Source organism: Haliotis cracherodii, unplaced genomic scaffold, assembly GCF_022045235.1.
Source record: "Haliotis cracherodii isolate W230 unplaced genomic scaffold, xgHalCrac1.p SCAF_17, whole genome shotgun sequence".
In the NCBI taxonomy this organism is placed as follows: domain Eukaryota; kingdom Metazoa; phylum Mollusca; class Gastropoda; order Lepetellida; family Haliotidae; genus Haliotis; species Haliotis cracherodii.
Window position 1 is genome coordinate 4,027,288 of NW_027266272.1, and position 19,726 is coordinate 4,047,013.

At 41.8% G+C, this 19,726-nt stretch overlaps 1 pseudogene; it reads right to left on the reverse strand.

Annotated features, from left to right (window-relative positions):
* Positions 1-311: 311 nt before the first annotated feature.
* Positions 312-8,740, reverse strand: LOC139465119 (glycoprotein-N-acetylgalactosamine 3-beta-galactosyltransferase 1-like; annotated as a pseudogene).
* Between the last annotated feature and the right edge of the window lie 10,986 nt (positions 8,741-19,726).

Here is a 19,726-nt window from a genome sequence, read left to right on the forward strand (position 1 = left end):
TGTATATTAATACATGTGTCGTGTTTTTGGAATGACACAAACGTATATATATTAGTATATTATCTATTATTTATTAGTACTTTGATTCGGGAATTCATTTTCTATGAATAAAGATGAATTCATTTGCTTCATACGCGACGGAACATTTCAATATTGATATAACGAATGCTTTGACGGGTTATTTGACGTATTAAAACACTTCAACGTGTCAGTATTAACCATTATTATTGATGATAAGAATTTCTAAACGAAATGTTGTTCACTTTCAGCTGAAGGGAAGGATGGTTTTAATCTATTATCAATGGATAACCTCACTGGCGCTGTGAGCGTGAAGAACTCCCTGACGGGGGTGAAGTCCCTTCTTGTCAATGTGGTGGTCTCAGATGGGAAGCACAAAGTCAAGGCCACGGTGTCGGTCTCTGTGTCATCTCTCTCCGCCAACAGCAAACCGGTTTCCAATACTGCCTTATCTCCCCTTGGTCCTGATTTTGACAAACGTCTTTACACCATTGATGCTCCATCTTTGACAGACAAAGGGCGGTCTGTCCTTACATTCACTATGAGGAATATGGACACTTGGCACACTGTTAGAGTAGACAGTGCATCGGTGCCATTCTTTAGCATCAGAAACATGAGGGATTGGCAACTCGTGTTTTCAGGAACGTACAATAGCCAAACCTCAATACCAAACATAGTTCATTTGATTGTTCACAACACAAAAACAAATCTGGATCTATCAACATCGTACGTAGTTTTAAAACAGAAGAAATGTGGAACTACCTCAAAGTCTGATACGTCACATTCAAATGATTGGAAAGCATCAAAGTCAAACATGAACCATCTCATAAAACCAAGGGTGGCAACAAAGATGGCAGAACATCTTTCCGGAGACACCTCCAGTCAGATGAGGGATCTGAATCCAGGGTTAAAGCCAAAGGCCCAATGTAAGAAAGCTGTTTGACCTAACGTAACCTACACAGAGGGTAATAAAATAACATGCAAGGTCTCATAGCAGCCAGAGCTAGTGTCGACATCTAACTGAAATAGCAGTTGCTCTTGATTTAGTTAACAGGAAACTTTTAACTGAACTCATCGAATTCAACTTGAACCGAATGGTTGGCTGGGGTATTTAAGTGGGATATTCATGTTAAACTGCAGCATGGTATCTCAGTGCTCTAGCTGTATAAAACCGGCGTGGGTCAGGACTAGCAGTCACACGCACGCACGCACGTTCGCACGCACGCATGCAGGTCGCTCCTATGTAAGCGAATACTCTTGAACGTGACGTTAAACCTCATTTCCCCTCACTTCAACCTCATTTCCCCTCACTTCAACCTCAGACGAGCAGATATTGCAATCTGTCAAAAATAACTGTTTGACATAAACTGAGACTTTCTCGAGGGATAATAATGTTTTGTCAATTGAAAACAAGCCAGTAGGCCCATACCAATCCACATCCAACAAGTCTTTTAATAATGTTACGAGCGGAAGGTTGAATGTTTGTCTAGCACCGCACACCCCGGGGTAAAATAGGTCTTCAGCAACCCACACTTGCCATAAAAGGCGTCTATGCTTGTCGTAAGAGGCGACTAAAGGGATCGGGTGGTCAGATTTGTTGACTTGGTTGATGCATGTCATCGTATCCCAATTGCATGGGCCGATGCTCATGATGTCAATTACTGGATTGTCTGGCCATCATATAGCTGGAATAGTGTTGCGTGCGGCGTTAAATAACAAACAAACAAATAATGTCACATGTAAGAACATCCTATCAGATTTTGTATCCACAGCCCAGATAGAGAAGGGGACATCGCATACAATGTTTTTTTCGTTTCTGAATGATATACTCATAATTTTGAAACCTGACAATATTATGCGGTTGCACATGAAGATCCATATTAGATTGGCCATCTTATATATTGTCTAACATTTATCCAAATCTGTTCCAGTATGCATGCCAGCCTACTCGATGACTACCAAACTTCTCATGGCAGCATGTGGCGGCCAGGGAGCAATTCTTGGCGGAGTTCTCATGTTCTATGTCTGTAAAAAACTCGGAGGGTAACTTTCCTGTCACTATATCACAATAAGAGTCTTTAGGACTATGACTGTCAAATGAAAGATGTGTGAAGATGATGATATTATGTTTCTGAACTAAAGTGTCCCGGGAATTTCGTATGCTAAGCATGACCCTGTACGTGAGTTGAGGTCAGTATGTAGATGGTGTGGTGATTCAGCAATTCCCGTTAGATTCATTATTTGTATTGGAAATAGACATATGTTGACATGTTTTGGGTTGCAGAGAAAAGAAATCTACCGTGGTGCCGGTTAGGAAGGATCCCATTGGCTGTGATGAAGGTACATATTTTGTGTCCTTTTCACTTAAGGATTGACCGAGTATTTACTCCGGTTCATCGAGGTATGAGTTCAAGAAACGATGTGCAAACAGTTTGAATCCGCGTAGTGGATGCTTAAGTCGGTTTTTCGATTCATACCTCAACGAACAGAAATAATTACACACTCAATCCTTATGACTAAATTCGGAAACGAAAACATGTGTTATCAACAATAGTTTAAGCAGAAGCAAATATGTAAATCGAAGCAGACAAATATAACGAGATTGATATACATTCCAGGCGTAGAGATACATACTGTGGCTTGACATCTATCTGGTGGTTGTTTAATTTATGCACATAACTTGACATGTTCTCAAAGTAAGTAGTAACGGACCTGTCAATTGGACCTGTCAATAAAGGCAAGAGGCGAGAAGAAAAAAGCTGCAACTGTTACAAATCATGTAGTTGAAAAATGCGAGTTAGAAATGAAACCCGAAGACATGAGATTGTGCGACGACGGTGTTGATGCAGTGAGTGTTGAAAGACGACAGTATTGTTTTGTTGTTGGTATGTTTGATTCAGAAAAGTAGCACTGGAATGTTACTAGGACTGATAATATAGGTGACACCGGTGAGAAGAAAGGGAATTCACTCGACAGTAGTCATTATTAGAATTCTGTGACATTCCGTGCGTAGTGATGACAGTAGTCCGCGTCGGTGGGTGTGGCTTACTATATTTATTCATTGGAGAATGAATGCAATAACACGTTGTTTTGGCCTGAGAAGGTTCTGTGTTCACCGTCATACCATTTGCTTTTTGTTTCAGTGTGTGGGACAAAGGAAATACCAAGAAAGACTCCTCAACTACTGGAGAAATCGGGGAGGGGGAGTCACATGAAACAGTTGAAAGAAGATGCACCATTTGAGGAAGATCCCACAGATATGATTATAGACCTGGAGGATAAGGAAAATGATGACCAGGTTGGTGACGTTACCACGAATATATATGGGAATGAAGGGGGAACTCTTATTGAAACGGGAGGGGAGGAGATAGATGAAACCGAGGATGGGTCAAATGATGACAAAGGTGATGCCAATCCAGTAATGCCAGAAGAGGTGAACACGGCTGGAGAAGAAGAGGACACGGAAACACAACCTACCACAGGTAGTGATATCGAAGGAGAGCCAGATCTGGGAGATGTAAAAGGGGACACTCTTGAGGAAGGAGATGATAATAAGGACGAACATAGCATGGACCCAGACCGAATGAGGCATGATTTGGAAGATGTAAAAGAGGACACTTTTGAGGAAGGAGATGATAATAAGGACGGACACAGCATGGGCCCTGGCCCGCACCTGGACCGAATGAGACATGAACCGTCTGGCCTTTCTGGTGATGTAGATGATGAAGAAAAAGTTGACGTGGAATCTCCTGGAGACGATGAGATGAGGATGGTAGAAGGTGACAGCCTCAGGTCTCTTAGAGAAACTGCAGATCAGGTAAGAGGTGAGCCTTCGTTGGATAATGATGATAACATATATAATTCTGGTAAAGAAGAAAGCAACGCTGGAACTAACAAGGAGGAAGGTTCGGAATCTGATTCAAGATTTGTATCAGAGGACATAGACACTCGGGAACTTCCGACCTCTGAACTCAAACCGGACGTGACAATTGAGGAGCCTCACCCAGAAGTATCTGAAGGGCTGGAGAACCTAACAGTGCCAGATAACTCAGAAGCGAGTGATGAAGAAAATGAGAAAATGCAGGAAGATGAAGATGAAACAGAAAATGATGAAGAGGAGGAGGACGATGAGGTTACTGGCGATGTTGCAGTTGCATTAATGGAGCGAGGAGAGGAGACAGACGCAATGGGAGAAGGAGGGGAAGTCGTGAAGAAACGCAGAAAAATTAGGAAGGTTAAAAAGGAAAAGGCCAAAAAAGAAAAGAAACCTAAAATCAGAAAAATAGACTTTACTCAATCCCCGTACAATTTTCAAACAAAAGAAACAAAAGAATGAAATTTGTGTATCAAGTGTTTGTATTGAGTCACGCCCTATCCATGCTTCGCATGCATTTATGTATAAGATACGTGTATATTGCTTGACATATATTTCAATATTGTACTTTTTAACATAATGGATGTACAATGCCACTTTCGAAAGCGATGGAAATTCACACTCACGAACATAGGCGAATATGTTTATAGGAGTACATGGGACATTTTTACGAATACATTAACAACGATCATTTGTGTCTGTACAATTGATTCAGGTTCAAAAACAATCTTAAACCTTAAACCAAACTGCTGGGCGAACAAAGTATACACTTGAAACTGGATTTGACCAAATCATTACAAACGTTATCGAAACGTTACTAGGGTGAAAACAGACGTCGAAACATTGACAACTTAAGGTCCAAAACACAACCACGATACCCGTATCAAATACATCATCATCATGTCACTATCTCTTGTTTGTTTCTTTTATAGCCATCATTAAACGTGGGTAAATGTTTTCTTTTTCCCGGCAGTTTAAAGCTAAACAGCGTAATTTTGTGAGGGGTCACGCAGACAAAAAGAGATAAAAGTATTCAAAAAACGTCGCATTTCCAAACCCAAGAGTGTAGTTCACTTGCATTTGGCATGAGCCATTTATACCCACATGAACTGCTACTTTGCATGTATTGCACGTGCATGGGCTTAACCACTAGTTGCGGTCAGGCGTGTGTTTTAGTAGATTTTTCCACCACCTTCAATCTTGCAATATTCATTGATTTTAATAGTCGTTGTCCATTTATATTGAAATACCCAATCAATGTGACAACGTGTTCCTCTACTGTTAATAATGTTGTCAACGTTCTCAGATCTTTTAACTTGTTGGCATATGTTTACGTTTGACTCACTACATTGATGTCAGTGTGTTACAGCCACTGTAATGTCATGCTTGTTACTACATTCCTAGGTGACCCTTCGATAATGAGGCTGAGAACATATTAGCTTAAAGAAATGACTTTGAAGAAAACTTTACCTGTAAAAACTTCAGAGTTACATTTTCTTTCCTTTCGTTGAAATGCTTGTTACTCATCTCTTCACTCGGTCTTTCAGAAAGGAGTATAAAATAGTGTTGCGCGGTGCGTGTGGGGCCATGCAAGACGATGGTGCTTATTGTGCGGGTGATGGAGGATGCTCAACGGTATATCTGCTCCAGAGTTGTTCCTCTGATTCATGACTGAATTCATTGACACATTAGTATTATCCTTATATGACCATGCATTGCTGTTATGGTCTCTGCGTCACGTTGGCTTGCTGGCGATATCCAAGATAATCCAAACATGAACCAATTAAATGGTAATTTTAATTCTGGTTCTCTCAAAATATCATGTTGATGGTCACCGAACAGGCAAGGTTCTTTGTTTGTGAAGCACTCATCAGAAATTCACAGTCCATGGTAAAGGATGTTCTTTGACTGTGCCTTACCCTGTGTTATACAGTGCTGTTCCAGTTCTAATTCGACTTTCTGTTCAGTATAACGGATAATTTGTTCTTGTCTGTATACTTCTGTTGTCTTGAAATCAAGAGGATGGTGTTCTTAGCAATACATCATGTATTTTAATGAACAATAAACTTACCTTTGATCTTGATATGATAATATCATTATCTGGGACAGTATGCTGCTTCTAGTTGGTTTTATTCAATACTGTATCATTAATATCATTTGATAAACATATATTGTAATGAAATGCAGACACCAGTGCCGACGTCACCCATACATAGATATAGCAATGCAGAAACCAGTGTTGACTTAATGCATACATACGTAATGCATTACATTGCATTTGTTTGGTATTGTTGTATCCGGTAAACGTAGTCAGTAGGTAATAACTAGCCAATGATGTAACCTGGGCATGCGTGGTTCATTGTCGCGAACACTGGCACTAAGGATGGGAGACACACACAAGCCAATAATTATTATACCTATAAAATAATAGTAGAGTTATAGTAATATTATATGTTCTGCAAATACTTCGAAATAATATATAAAGGCACAACAGCTGTTTCATTTCAGTGTTATTGTTACCAGTTGCCTGTACTAGAAGGTGCACGGGGTGTGTCACTAGCTGTGTCTGTTAATGTCCTGCAGGCCGATCCCACTACCGTAAGGTCGGAGATGGTAGATGTAGTATTCTAGCAATAACATGCGGTGAGGGGCGACTCAGTGGAAGGATATGGCGAAGTCGGATATACTCTCGGCTCCCTGAAACATATGCCACAACGTAGGGGTCGAACATCTCATATTGTTTCAAACAAACTTGAAAAACACTATTTTCCCCTATGTTTTACACACAATATTTTTACCTGGACATGCTGAAGTTCTGGAAAAACTGCGTCCTGAAGAATACGTAGTGAAAAATGTCTTGAAGCAGTGACCGAACAACTTTCTGTCTCTAACAAACATACCCACCACCACCCAATCCAACACGCAGAGCAATTGGGAATGAAACGTTGACAGCAGCGATTTAACCACTCACTCACTCCACACACACCGCCCCCTCCATAAAATATTAAATATATTTACCACACTTTAAACCTTAAAATATCAAATGATTTTAAGTGTTCCTTCTCAAGAATAACAGGAATTGTTGATAGAATCAATTTGGGGGGTTCTGGTTTGTCCAAAGACCAAAGACAGGCAGAGCAAGAAAATGTATAAGATTGGTCATATATATTCGTTTGATAGTGTTCAGTATACCGGTATAGAGGTTAATTTCAATCAGGCAATTTATGTCTCCAGCAGCATAAGCTGTTGTTCGGCCTTATCACTTAATTATTTCTGACATACTTGTTTATTACTTGTTCATTTCTCATCCAACATCTATGTGACGTATGAAGCATACACACTTCATCGATCACAAATATAAGTTTGAGTGTGTTTATTAGCTCCGTTTTAAACAGTATTTTTTCTGTATCGTATCCTCTTCACGAAAGCCCGAAGTGATGCTGGTCTTATAATTAAACGATTAACAGGTGTGGTGCTGACAAACCTAGAAACAATCAAGGTGAATCTAGGATTCTAACCAATGATCAGAGGTGTCTGTCGCGCATGAGGGACGCATCCGCACAACGAATTGTGGTGTTCAACTCAAACTAACTTACTCACTCATATCTGTTTCGCCCCGTCAGCACCGTATACCAAATCCCAATCTGGATAAGCACTAAACAGGTGCATGTCGGGGTTAAAACATTGGAACCTGCTCCTCCCCAGGGCGTCTGTATAGTTGACCGTCCTCACCCCTAGGTTCTCCATGCACTTGCCGAATTCTGCATCTTCTGAATCACCATCACGGCTGCACAATTTGGGATCACGTCCCTTCTCCCCATATCTCCTCAACGCTTCCTTACTCAGCACATAACCCCCTCCGCCGCTGTAGTACCCTTGTTTAACGATCACAATGATGGCCAAACAATACAGGTTCGGATTTGTTTTGGGATGTCAGAAAGTACCGGAGGTTTTCTAAAATAACATATGTGTCATCGTCAGCCTTCATGAACCAATCAGCATCATCAAAGTGGTTTTCGTAGATGTAACGGAAAGCCTGCATCGTCAAGTGTTTCCGGTGCCCGTCAACTCGTAGTCCATTTTGTAGGGAACAGTGGATCCGTCTCTGAACTGATGAAGATGACCTTGGCACAGCGCCTGGACCACGTGTCACGGACGACAGGTGCTTTTGTGTCGGCCATCATGAAGGCATCACCCAGCACAGTGCATGCTCCTTTTGTGAAAGGCTTTCAGCGACCCTCTCCAAAATATAGAGTGACAAAACAGCATTCTCTGAGGTTGGGTCTGAGACTCTGCTTCCTGGAAGTTACATACATGTGTGAATCAGATGGTATGTTATTACCAATCCACCTTCATCAACTTTCGTTCGTTTACAGACCAAACTGAAACCGGTTGCAAAATCTGGTTGTGCATGAATATTGATATATGCCCAAATATGGGCATTGTTGACATTTCTATGCATACGCATTAACAACATACGCCTGCAGTTGTGTTTGCAAACAAAACAGCACCGACACTCAAGATCCTTTTGAAAGAAATTCTTCAACTTATGGTAATTCAAGCGCCATGTTAGTACGAAGGACACCTATATGAAAATTTGAAAAGTCACATTCGCGCCGCGCTTTAAATATGGGACTGACAGTCGGTCACTCGCGCTGCCGGTGTCCCGTCTGTGCAATCAAAATGATTCGGTTTCCTTGATCTATCAGCTGAATTTATATCATGTTCGTACCACTTTGGAAGATGGAAATCAGAGTGTTCGCCAAAATCATTTATGTTAACTGTACCACCCTATACTGAAGACGTGAAAATCAACAAACTGGCAGGCAGGGCAACAACAAGTACCATCTTTCGGTTAGGGATAGGATACGGGGGTGGGTGTGTCAAATTTTGAATTGATAGCTTCAGGGTGTGTTGAAGTAGCTGGGCTACAGATACAGAACGTTGCCCAAAAAGTATGAGTGTATGCGTTTGCGTTCGTGCATGCGTGCGTGTGTGTGTGTTTCTGTATGTGAGGCAGATGTAGGGAGCACTTGACCATCAGAAATGGAAATACACATGAGTTGTTCCATGAGCTAGCCCGTAAGTATCAACCCTCCGACCACTGTCCATATGAAACCTCTGAAAGGATTAAAACATTAGAGTTGCTATGACCCTTGTTTCTGGTATGTTATGGCCTATGTTCGTTGGGCATAAGATAGAACAACTTCTAAACACTCACACACTTACATGTTTTTTTATTACCAATGTCACGCTGACCAAGCTGCTAGTTAACGACAAGTGCCCTATCACATAGACTGGTTCCTGACATCTCTATGCTGCTGTATTCCATGCATCGTCGCGAACAGTGATGCACCAAAAACAGTAATAGGGTATGAACGTATTTGTAGTCGTAATGACCTTGTTACCTTCACGAAGTGTCAAGTTAAATACATCAGGGTCCAACAATTTGTGGTCGTGCCTCCACACATATGTATGAAGGTGACCTCAGCCATATCTGTGGAAATATCACGTAGCTCCGTCTGGAGGTATATATATATGTCTCTGAATGTATCTTCGCAATATATATGAACTGCATGAGGAGAATATAACACCTCGCAAATGACTTGCTTTGTATCATCTCATGACCTCAATATCTTGCCGAGCGAAGGCACCTTGCAAGACATGGCAATTAACGAAGGATATGGTCTTTGTCCGTCAATTCAGAGTTAATAATAACTACAGGAATGTGTGTAACACAACTTATTGCACGTTTGACGTGAAAGTGACTCAGAATGGTTTCCAAATATTAGAAAAGTTAAGATTAATCCTTCTCACAAGATATCTTGTAATTAGAGAGTTAATAATGTGAAGTTTACTCTGTATGATATACAGGACAGAGAGAACGCACAAAATGTATATCAACTAGCCGCCGTAACCCTTTCTCTCCGTTTTTCTTATATCCCCGTTCCAAATCTGCATGGCACTTTATATGCTCCAGCATCTGTAAATAATCGAGTCTGGACCAGACAATCCAGTATTTTACAACATGAACATCGATCCACGCAATTGGGATACAATGACATGCATCAACCAAGTCAGCGATCCTGACCACCCGATCCTGTTAGTCGCATTTTACGGCAAGCATAGTTGCCTTTTACGGCAAGCATGGGTTGCTGAAGACCTATTCTACCTCGGATATTCACGAGTCTACATGGAATTGGACACAAGATCGTTAAAGATATTTTATCCACTATTGCGCTCAGCAATGGCGGACAAACGTCCCTCTCGATGATTCCAGCCTGATTAGACGATCGAAAATATAACTACCCACATTTGAAGGTAAGTGTTTCAGGAAGCGAATCGTGCTGCAGTTTTTGTGATTTTGACCTGGTTGTGAGTGCGGCATGAATCCACACTCGCATTATGTACCTATTTATATTTCATGGTGTATCTCCTCATATCTCATGGTGTATCTCCTCATATCTCATGGTGTATCTATTCATATCGCTTGGTGTATCTACTCATATTTCATGGTGTATCTAATCATATCTGAGTTATTGAAGTGACGTAAAATATTTCATTCAGGGTTAACTATGATCAGCTTAAACCATTCGACCTGAAATCAAACCAATTTACCACCAACCTCATATCCAGTTTAACACTCACATAACCCCTGCTCTTCAGACTCATAATACCACAGTAAAGGCCAGGTCAGGTAAGCACATATAAACAGCAGCTATCACCAGGTCGGAATTCAGAAATCCCACGAGCAGTAGGCACACAGCTACTTTCACTGACACAGAATTTAAAAATAAATATTATATTTTATTAATTGATAGTGTTATTTTTCAATTGTGGATACTGGAAGTACATGTAGTCAGCTGCTAGAACTGGACTGGGCTCCTGTCTGCATAAACGAGGAAAGAGGGAATGGCCGATTTCTCGTAGGCTGCGTTTGGTCGACACTAAACATAGTTTGTTTTCGTTAGTCCTAGTAAAAGGCAGTGAAAATTGTATGAATGGATCACTGAAAATGAGTGATGACACCAGGTGTCCGCGAAAACGGTAAACAGGACCCGTCACTCACACAATTCGCACAACCATTTAAATGGACCAGAAAATCCAATGATACCATAGCGCATTTACCGATTCAGTTGAAACCGAAAACGATATGTCAATTTTGAACTACGGCTGCCGTGTACAAGTGCAGAAATTCTGTTTTAACAGCAAATAGGTTTACACGCTGTACTGCAAAAAAGGTTCACCACTGCAGCCGTGTTGTAATGTGTCTTGATGTCATTACGTATGTCCGTTGACGTCTTGACTTCCGGGTGCCACTACGCATATCTGTTGACCTCCTGAGTTCCGGGTGCCACTACGCATGTCTGTTGACCTCCTGAGTTCCGGGTGCCACTACGCATGTCAGTTGAGGCCCTGGGTTCCGGGTTTCACATCCACTTTACACTTGTCAGAGGGGTACACAAAGTACGTGATCTAGACCACCATCTAGTTCCCGATGGGACTCAAACCAAAAAATACGAGTAATCTGTACTTTACTAAGAACGTTCTATTCCAACCATTTGTTACAGTAATAAAAGTTGTTCACACATATAAATATTTGGGATTAATGATGACACCAATATGGTTTGGACAAAGGCATGTATTACTCTTTCATCACAGGGCAGCAAAGCTTTAATTCCTATAAAACCCTAAATGGATAAACGCAATGTAGCTGCCAGACAGGGTTTCGAAATATTTGATAAGAAGATTTTACCGATTTTGACTAATAGAAGTGAGATATGAAGCTTTACACACAGGGGAAATCTCGAAGTTATCCACCGAAAGTACGGCAAATGTGGACTAAATACTAGCCTTTCACACTGAAAACACAAAAACGTTTCCTTTTCGTACGTGGGCAATGGACGGAAAAACGACCAACAAATCATCAAAAGTGATTAATTGGTGAGCGTCCAGAGAGTGTAAGGAAAAACGTCGAGTTTCTGAAGCAGAAAATAGTCGAAAAAACTATTCATTTCATCCGCCTTTTACAAATGTTAACGACCAATCACATTGCGCCGGTTCCCTGACGTACGTGATGCCCAAGGCTTCCTTCAGGAGGTAGTAGTAGGTGTCGTATTTCTGGCTGCGGTGGCATGCTTCTCTCTGGTATCTACCCCGCGCAGAGCAGCGAGACTTGCTGACAAGTCAGTTTTAGGATATCTGAACTGTCATTTCAATTCAGACACGCCCCAAGAACTAAACCATAACCAAGTTTATTGACATCACGTATCCCTCCGCCATGCACTAGTTACAACAGTAAATGAAAGTAAATCTTGAGAAATTAGAGATGTTGCTTATTGCGATTAGAATGGACTATTATTACTTGATTGTTTTAGTTACTTACACTCAACATTGTTTTTGTTATTGTTTGTAATTGTAATTAACTATCTTCAAGATGAAATACATAGGGCGTCATCAGTGCAGTTCGCCAACAGTGTTATCAAAACAACTTTATGCACCAGTGATGTATGCAATTTCAAGTTTACCCCTCCATTTACATTGCCGACCCACCCAGGATGGCGGTAAAAAAAAGAGTTGGTACGAGTGGATCCATAACGCAGAATACATAATTATAACAAAGAGAGATCACACAACAATATAAGGACAATTTATTGCTGTAAGTAAATTAAACTTAGAAAGTCCCATATCCCATCAAGCTCCAGTGAATTTCACATTACACACAAATCCTTCGAAATCCAGTTGGTACATTGGGTTTACACATTACTACACTTATTTCCCTTTATGTTATCTCGAATTAATTGTAGCTTAAATAATGAACCTGTTTTCTTAATCTTTGTGTTTGGTATGATCAGTGGTCTTGTGTTGCTAAACAACCATCGGAATCTGCTCAGGAGGGCAGTTTCTTATGTAAATCTCCTATAACTATTTATTGTTTCAGATCAGTTACATTCATTAATATCATATCAATAACTGTCTCACCTATCCACTACTCAACGTTAAGTCACAAAATATTTTATTCTTTATAGTTTCTATATACACATTACTAGCAGTGTTTACCAATTATATGACTGTTGGCAAACTTCCCTGTAGGCAAAAGTAGACCTAACCATACAAAACCATGCTAGATTCGGATGGTTGGTTATAAACACATTGCTGATATGAAGGAAAATACACACCAAAAATATAGCTCGAAACAAGGACGCTACGTGTTTAAATACAATAGAATCTCAGAAAAGTGAACAATCTTAAGCGCAGTTTATTGTCTTGAAACTTAAAAGATGAATGGAGTTAATGTTTGTGTCAATGTTTGTATTTCTCTCTTTTTGTGGGATTATTAATGCGTCGCCTGCAGCTGCTTGTCATCTGATGGAGATTAATCATCAGCTGGCACCAGCTGCTATGGTCTTGTATAAGTTCCAGAACAGGTAAATGGAACCTACCCTGGTAACTTCAGCGTCACAATAACTGCTCTCATCCCAGCAAATTCCCACCACTTGATTATGTAAAATATATACTCACACGCAAAAGAAACGCAAATGGTTTAAGCAAATAGGTAACAAACACGAAACCATAAATTGATACGAGTTTTAGCATGTAGTGAAGCCTGATGGTGTTATCAATATTTTTGGTTGCATTTTGGAAGCCCCGAGTAAAAACGCAACATAAAAAACGAATCGCCAAAACGCATCATTTCAATGAATATGTGGGTATCATGCACCCGTCAACACCAGCGACATCCGTTCCTATTTGCAAGTGAAAGTGCTCGACAGACCATAGGAACACATACTAGTAATCGACACGTTAGCCGGAACACTGTGATCCGACGGATCCGTTCCAACAAACTTAGATGTCGCCGACCAGCACGTCGTCCTGTTCTCCAACCACGGCATCGACAAGCACGACTTCAGTGGGCACAGGGTCATCACAATTGGCGTCATCGTTAGTGGAGGTGTGTCATCTTCTCTGATGAAAGTCGCTTTTGTGTCTCCCATGCAGACGGATGAGTCAGAATTTGGCGGCGTCGAGGTGATCGTTTCGCTGACAGAAACGTTTTGGTAAGGGATCCATAGGATGGACCTAGCGTCATGTTATGGGCAGGGATCGGACTTAATCAAGCCTTTGACCCATGTGCTTTCTGAATGTTGGTCAAGGTCGGGGACACGGCGTCACTGCTCAGCGGTATATCGTCCAAGTGATCAGACCCCACGTTGTTCCATTTTTTGCACAACATCAACAACCAATTTTCCAGCAGGACAAAGCTCGTTCCCATGTTGCAAGAGCTACCATGGCCTTTCTGCAACAACACAACATCCGGGTTCTACCGTTGCCAGCCCTCAGCCCTGATCTGAACCCCTTCGAACACTTGTGGGATGAAAAGGCGTCTGCACAATGGGCCTTCACAAATCGTCTGATCCACTCAATGTACAGGAGATGTGTGCAGTGATCAAAGCTAATGGTGATCACACCAAGTATTGACTGACATTTTGGGGATTGATCCGAAACTCTGTAAGCCCTTAACATTTGAAAAAAACAATGATGTCATCTGCCTTTTAATCCATTAAACTGTCTTCAGTCAAATTTTTGTCAATCTTGCCCTATGAGTATTTCTTGTCTTTACTGTTGAAAATAAATAACATGTATACTGCATACTCGACTTGCGTTTCTTTTGCGTGTGAGTATATATTGCAGCTTTTATATATATAATACTCTCTGTCAATACATTTCATTCATGGTATATTCACGTGGTGCCAGGTGGCAAAGGACAAGAGCTTACCGTTTCGGCATCACTTCATATATTCACCTGAGGCAACAATTGCTTTATCACTGATTACATCTGGAATTTGTTTCGTTGGAAAATCGAAATGGGTTATTCTCCAACATTGATTCATATTTCTTTGTATGCGACATGAGTATTGTTTGAAAACACCATCTGGTGTCACATGACGCTGAATAATATTTGTATGCCTGTGTGTTCTTTTGTCATAGCTCTTTGATATTGACCGGGTCACACAGTTTAGCAAGAGGTAAGCTTATAAGCACATATATGTGTTTTAAATAATATTTTATTCAGGAAATAGTTAGAAATAGTTGCCCGAACAGTTTTAACACACAAATATGTTAAACAAAGACAAGTCTGTGTTTACCGTTATACTTGCCCATGTAGCCGTCGTATACAGGTAAATATGTAAATGTTGTGTACAGTCATGTGTGGAATTGAATACAATATTGACATCATAAATTATATATATTTCATATTATTTTGTTATCTCTGAATACCCACATCGGAAATCAATCAACATCCGATAAATACAATTTTCGTAGTTAAAATTATAAATCTACTCAATAGAAACCAAATGGAGCACAGAACAATGTTTGATTTTAGGACCAGAACTTAGGAAATCATTCTTGACTTGGAACCTGTTTCAAATTTATTCTCTATGACTTTGGAGACAGATAGACTAACACTTAGTCAATGAACACATTTCTTTAAACTAAGTATATTTTGTATTCGAAAGAACCTTTCCTCTTCTTCTGTTTTGGAATCAAGCAAACTAGGCTTGGTTGGTTTGATCTAGACTTGCCTAGGCTTTAAGTAAATACCTACAAAATATGTATTCCACAGTCATGGCAAAAGACTAGGGGACAGACTAGGTATCGCATGGAGAACCGACAAAATCTCGCTTGGGCCAGCCTGGGCCAGTGTAATCGGATATGTTGCTGAGTCTTGAGTTTGGACTGTTGGCATAATAGAACAAGCTAGGGCACAGTGATGGAATAAAAGGGTTATTTTACTTTCGGTATTGTTAATGTAGAGCATTACCAACACACAATTCGTCTGTTTTAAAAAATATGTGTTATTGTGATTTGATATTCATAATAATGCTACTCTAAATAGTAATTATGTAGGGTCAGAAATATACACTTCCGACATTTCTCGTTTTAATTTTTTTCTGGGAAAGAGAAGTTGTGACAGTAGTGACTGGTATCTGGTGGGTGCAAACAGCCGTGGAGTCACTGTCTCAGATGGCTCGATTTGCTTACCCCGAAATATTTAGACGGCAAAAAGCACGTGGCTCGTTAGTCTGTCTCACAGTCCGTGGACCATATTATTTTCCCTTTCACCCAGCCCTTACTGTAATGGTGTAGCCCTATATTCAGCAAGCCTAGATTTCCCACTGTTTTGGGTTGAAATTTCCATCTCACTAGGGCTCCTTTTCAAAGTAAATGCATTTGCTTGTTTCTATCAAAATAATATATTTTCAGAGACTAAGCTTTATCTAACCGTGAAGCCAGCGATCCAAAAGATCCCATGCAAGTCTATGGTTGTTTTGCAAGTCCAGATTTCTTCAGACTGGTGCCACCCCCCGCAAAGAGGTGCTCGAGCAGACTCTCTACATGTCCCGATCATGTATCAAAAGCCACTTACCTTTTTAATGAAATAATTTCAGTTCATAGAGTCTACGTTAATTTAGAGGCTTGCTGAACAGATCTACAAATCACCATTTTTCGTGTGTTGTTTTCAACACCAGTGTATAGGTTATGTGTGCATGTCTGCGCATATCCTTTGATATCCTATATTTGTAAAAACACATGTAATGAGTAATTAAAAAAGTAATACTGCACATACAATAGCATGTTTTGTTACAAGAGGTTGGGATCTATTCGCGGTAACAAATAACTAACTTCATGTGGTTTGTTATTCGTCTTTTTCCGTATACATGTCTATTTGTATACATCAGTTTGTGTACAGTAAAGTACGGTTATAACGAACTCAAGGGGACAACTAATTTTAGTTCGTTATAACCGTAGTTCGTTATAAGCATATATACAGCATAACTACAGCAAATAGTCGGGACCAAAACGTAAGTTCGTTATATCCGTCAGTTCGTTATAAGCGTGTTCGTTATAACCGTAGTTTACTGTATATGTAAAGGGTCACCTCGCAGTCTATATTCGTGCTTTTGTCTCTTTTTGCACATGCCGTTATGGAGTATATCCTTGTGGCTATATCACATCAGAGAGCCCGGCCCATGTGTGAAACCAATATGGCTGGACATAGCTAAACGTGGACGCATAAAATTTTCTTTTTGCACGATCTACAGTCATCTACGATCAGTATATATAAAAAAGTATCTCTATTAGGAGTTAGTCTACCCACACCCTTACAGCTTTGGGAGCGAGGGATTTTATTCGAGTGATCGACTTGGATTGATTGATTGCACAGCATTCCTGTACACGTGTACAACCCACATCCCTGTGCTGACTGTCTGTGATAGTATGCCCGCGACCCACATCCCCTGTGCTGACTGTCTGTGATAGTATGACCGCCCCCATCATCCCCTGTGCTGACTGTCTGTGATAATATGCCCGCACTCCACATCCCCTGTGCTGACTGTCTGTGATAGTATAACCGCACCCCAACATCCCCTGTGCTGACTGTCTGTGATAGTATGACCGCATCCCACATCCCCTGTGCTGACTGTCTGTGATAGTATGACCGCACCTCACATCCCCTGTGCTGACTGTTTGTGATAGTATGGCCGCACCCCGCATCCCCTGTGCTGACTGTCTGTGATAGTATGACCGCATCCCACATCCCCTGTGCTGACTGTCTGTGATAGTATGACCGCATCCCACATCCCCTGTGCTGACTGTCTGTGATAGTATGACCGCACCTCACATCCCCTGTGCTGACTGTCTGAAATAGTATGACCGCATCCCACATCCCCTGCACTGACTGTCTGTGATAGTATGACCGCATCCCACATCCTCTGCACTGACTGTCTGTGATAGTATGACCGCACCCCACATCCCCTGCGCTGACTGTCTTTGATAGTATGACCACACGCCGCATCCCCTGTGCTGACTGTCTGAATTAGTATGACCGCGCGCCGCATCCCCTGCACTGACTGTCTGTGATAGTATGACCGCACCTCACATCCTCTGCACTGACTGTCTGTGATAGTACGCCCGCACCCCGCATCCCCTGCGCTGACTATCTGTGATAGTATGACCGCATCCCACATCACCTGTGCTGACTGTCTGTGATAGTATGAACGCACCCCGTATCTCCTGTCTGTGATAGTATGACCGCACCCCGCATCCGCTGTGCTGTCTGTGATAGTATGACCGCACCCCACATCCTCTGCACTGACTGTCTGTGATAGTAGGCCCGCACCCTGCATCCCCTGCGCTGACTTTCTGTGATAGTATGACCGCCCCCATCATCCCCTTTGCTGACTGTCTGTGATAATATGCCCGCACCCTGCATCCCCTGCGCTGACAATCTGTGATAGTATGACCACACACCGCATCCCCTGTACTGACTGTCTGTGATAGTACGCCCGCACCCTGCATCCCCTGCGCTGACTTTCTGTGATAGTATGACCGCCCCCATCATCCCCTTTGCTGACTGTCTGTGATAATATGCCCGCACCCTGCATTCCCTGCGCTGAAAATCTGTGATAGTATGACCACACACCGCATCCCCTGTGCTGACTGTCTGTGATAGTATGAACGCACACCGTATTTCCTGTGCTGTCTGTGATAGTATGACCGCCCCCCCCCCCCCCCCCCCCCCCCCCCACATCACCTGTGCTGACTGTCTGTGATAGTATGACCGCACCCCACATCACCTGAACTGACTGTCTGTGATAGTATGTCTGCATCCCACATCCCTTGTTCTGACGGTTTCTGCTAGTATGACTGCACCTCAACATCCCCTGTGCTGACTGTCTGTGATAGTATGACCGCACCCCGCATCCCCTGTGCTGACTGTCTGTGATAGTATGACCGCACCCCGTATCCCCTGTGCTGACTGTCTGTGATAGTATGACCGCATTACTCATCCCCTGTGCTGTCTGTGATAGTATGGCCGCACACCGCATCCCCTGTGCTGACTGTCTGTGATAGTATGACCGTACCCCACATCCCCTGTGCTGACTGTCTGTGATAGTATGACCGCACCCAACATCCCCTGTGCTGACTGTCTGTGATGGTAGGATTGTAGACCAGATCCCCTGAACTGACTGTCTGTGATAGTATGTCTGCATCCCACATCCCTTGTTCTGACTGTTTCTGCTAGTATGACTGCACCTCAACATCCCCTGTGCTGACTGTCTGTAATAGTATGTCTGCATCCCACATCCCCTGTACTGACTATCTGTGATGGTATGACTGCTGTGCTGCCTGTTATAACCTGGTTCTAACCCAGAACCCTGTACTGTCTGTTATAGCCTGGTTCTAACCCAGAACCCTGTACTGTCCCCAGATTCCTGTACTGTCTGTTATAACCTGGTTCTAACCCAGATCCCTGTACTGTCTGTTATAACCTGGTTCTAACCCAGATCCCTCTACTGTCTGTTATAACCTGGTTCTAACCCAGCTCCCTGTACTGTGTGTTATAACCTGGTTCTAACCCAGATCCTTGTAATGTGTGTTATAACCTGGTTCTAACCTAGATCCATGTACTGTCTGTTATAACTTGGTTCTAACCTAGACCCCTGTACTGTCTGTTATAACCTGGTTCTAACCCAGATCCCTGTACTGTCTGTTATAACCTGATTCTAACCCAGATCCCTGTACAGTCTGTTATAACCTGGTTCTAACCCAGATCCCTGTACTGTCTGTTATAACCTGGTTCTAACCAAGATCCCTGTACTATCCCCAGATCCCTGTACTGTCTGTTCTAACCTGTTTCTAACCCAGATCCTTGTACGTTGACAGAACAATCTGGAATGAAGATATAGTCTGTTCTGAAGTAAATAGTATAAAGACGAAGGACAAATAGATAGATCCATTCGTGTTAAGTATAATACAATACACACACAT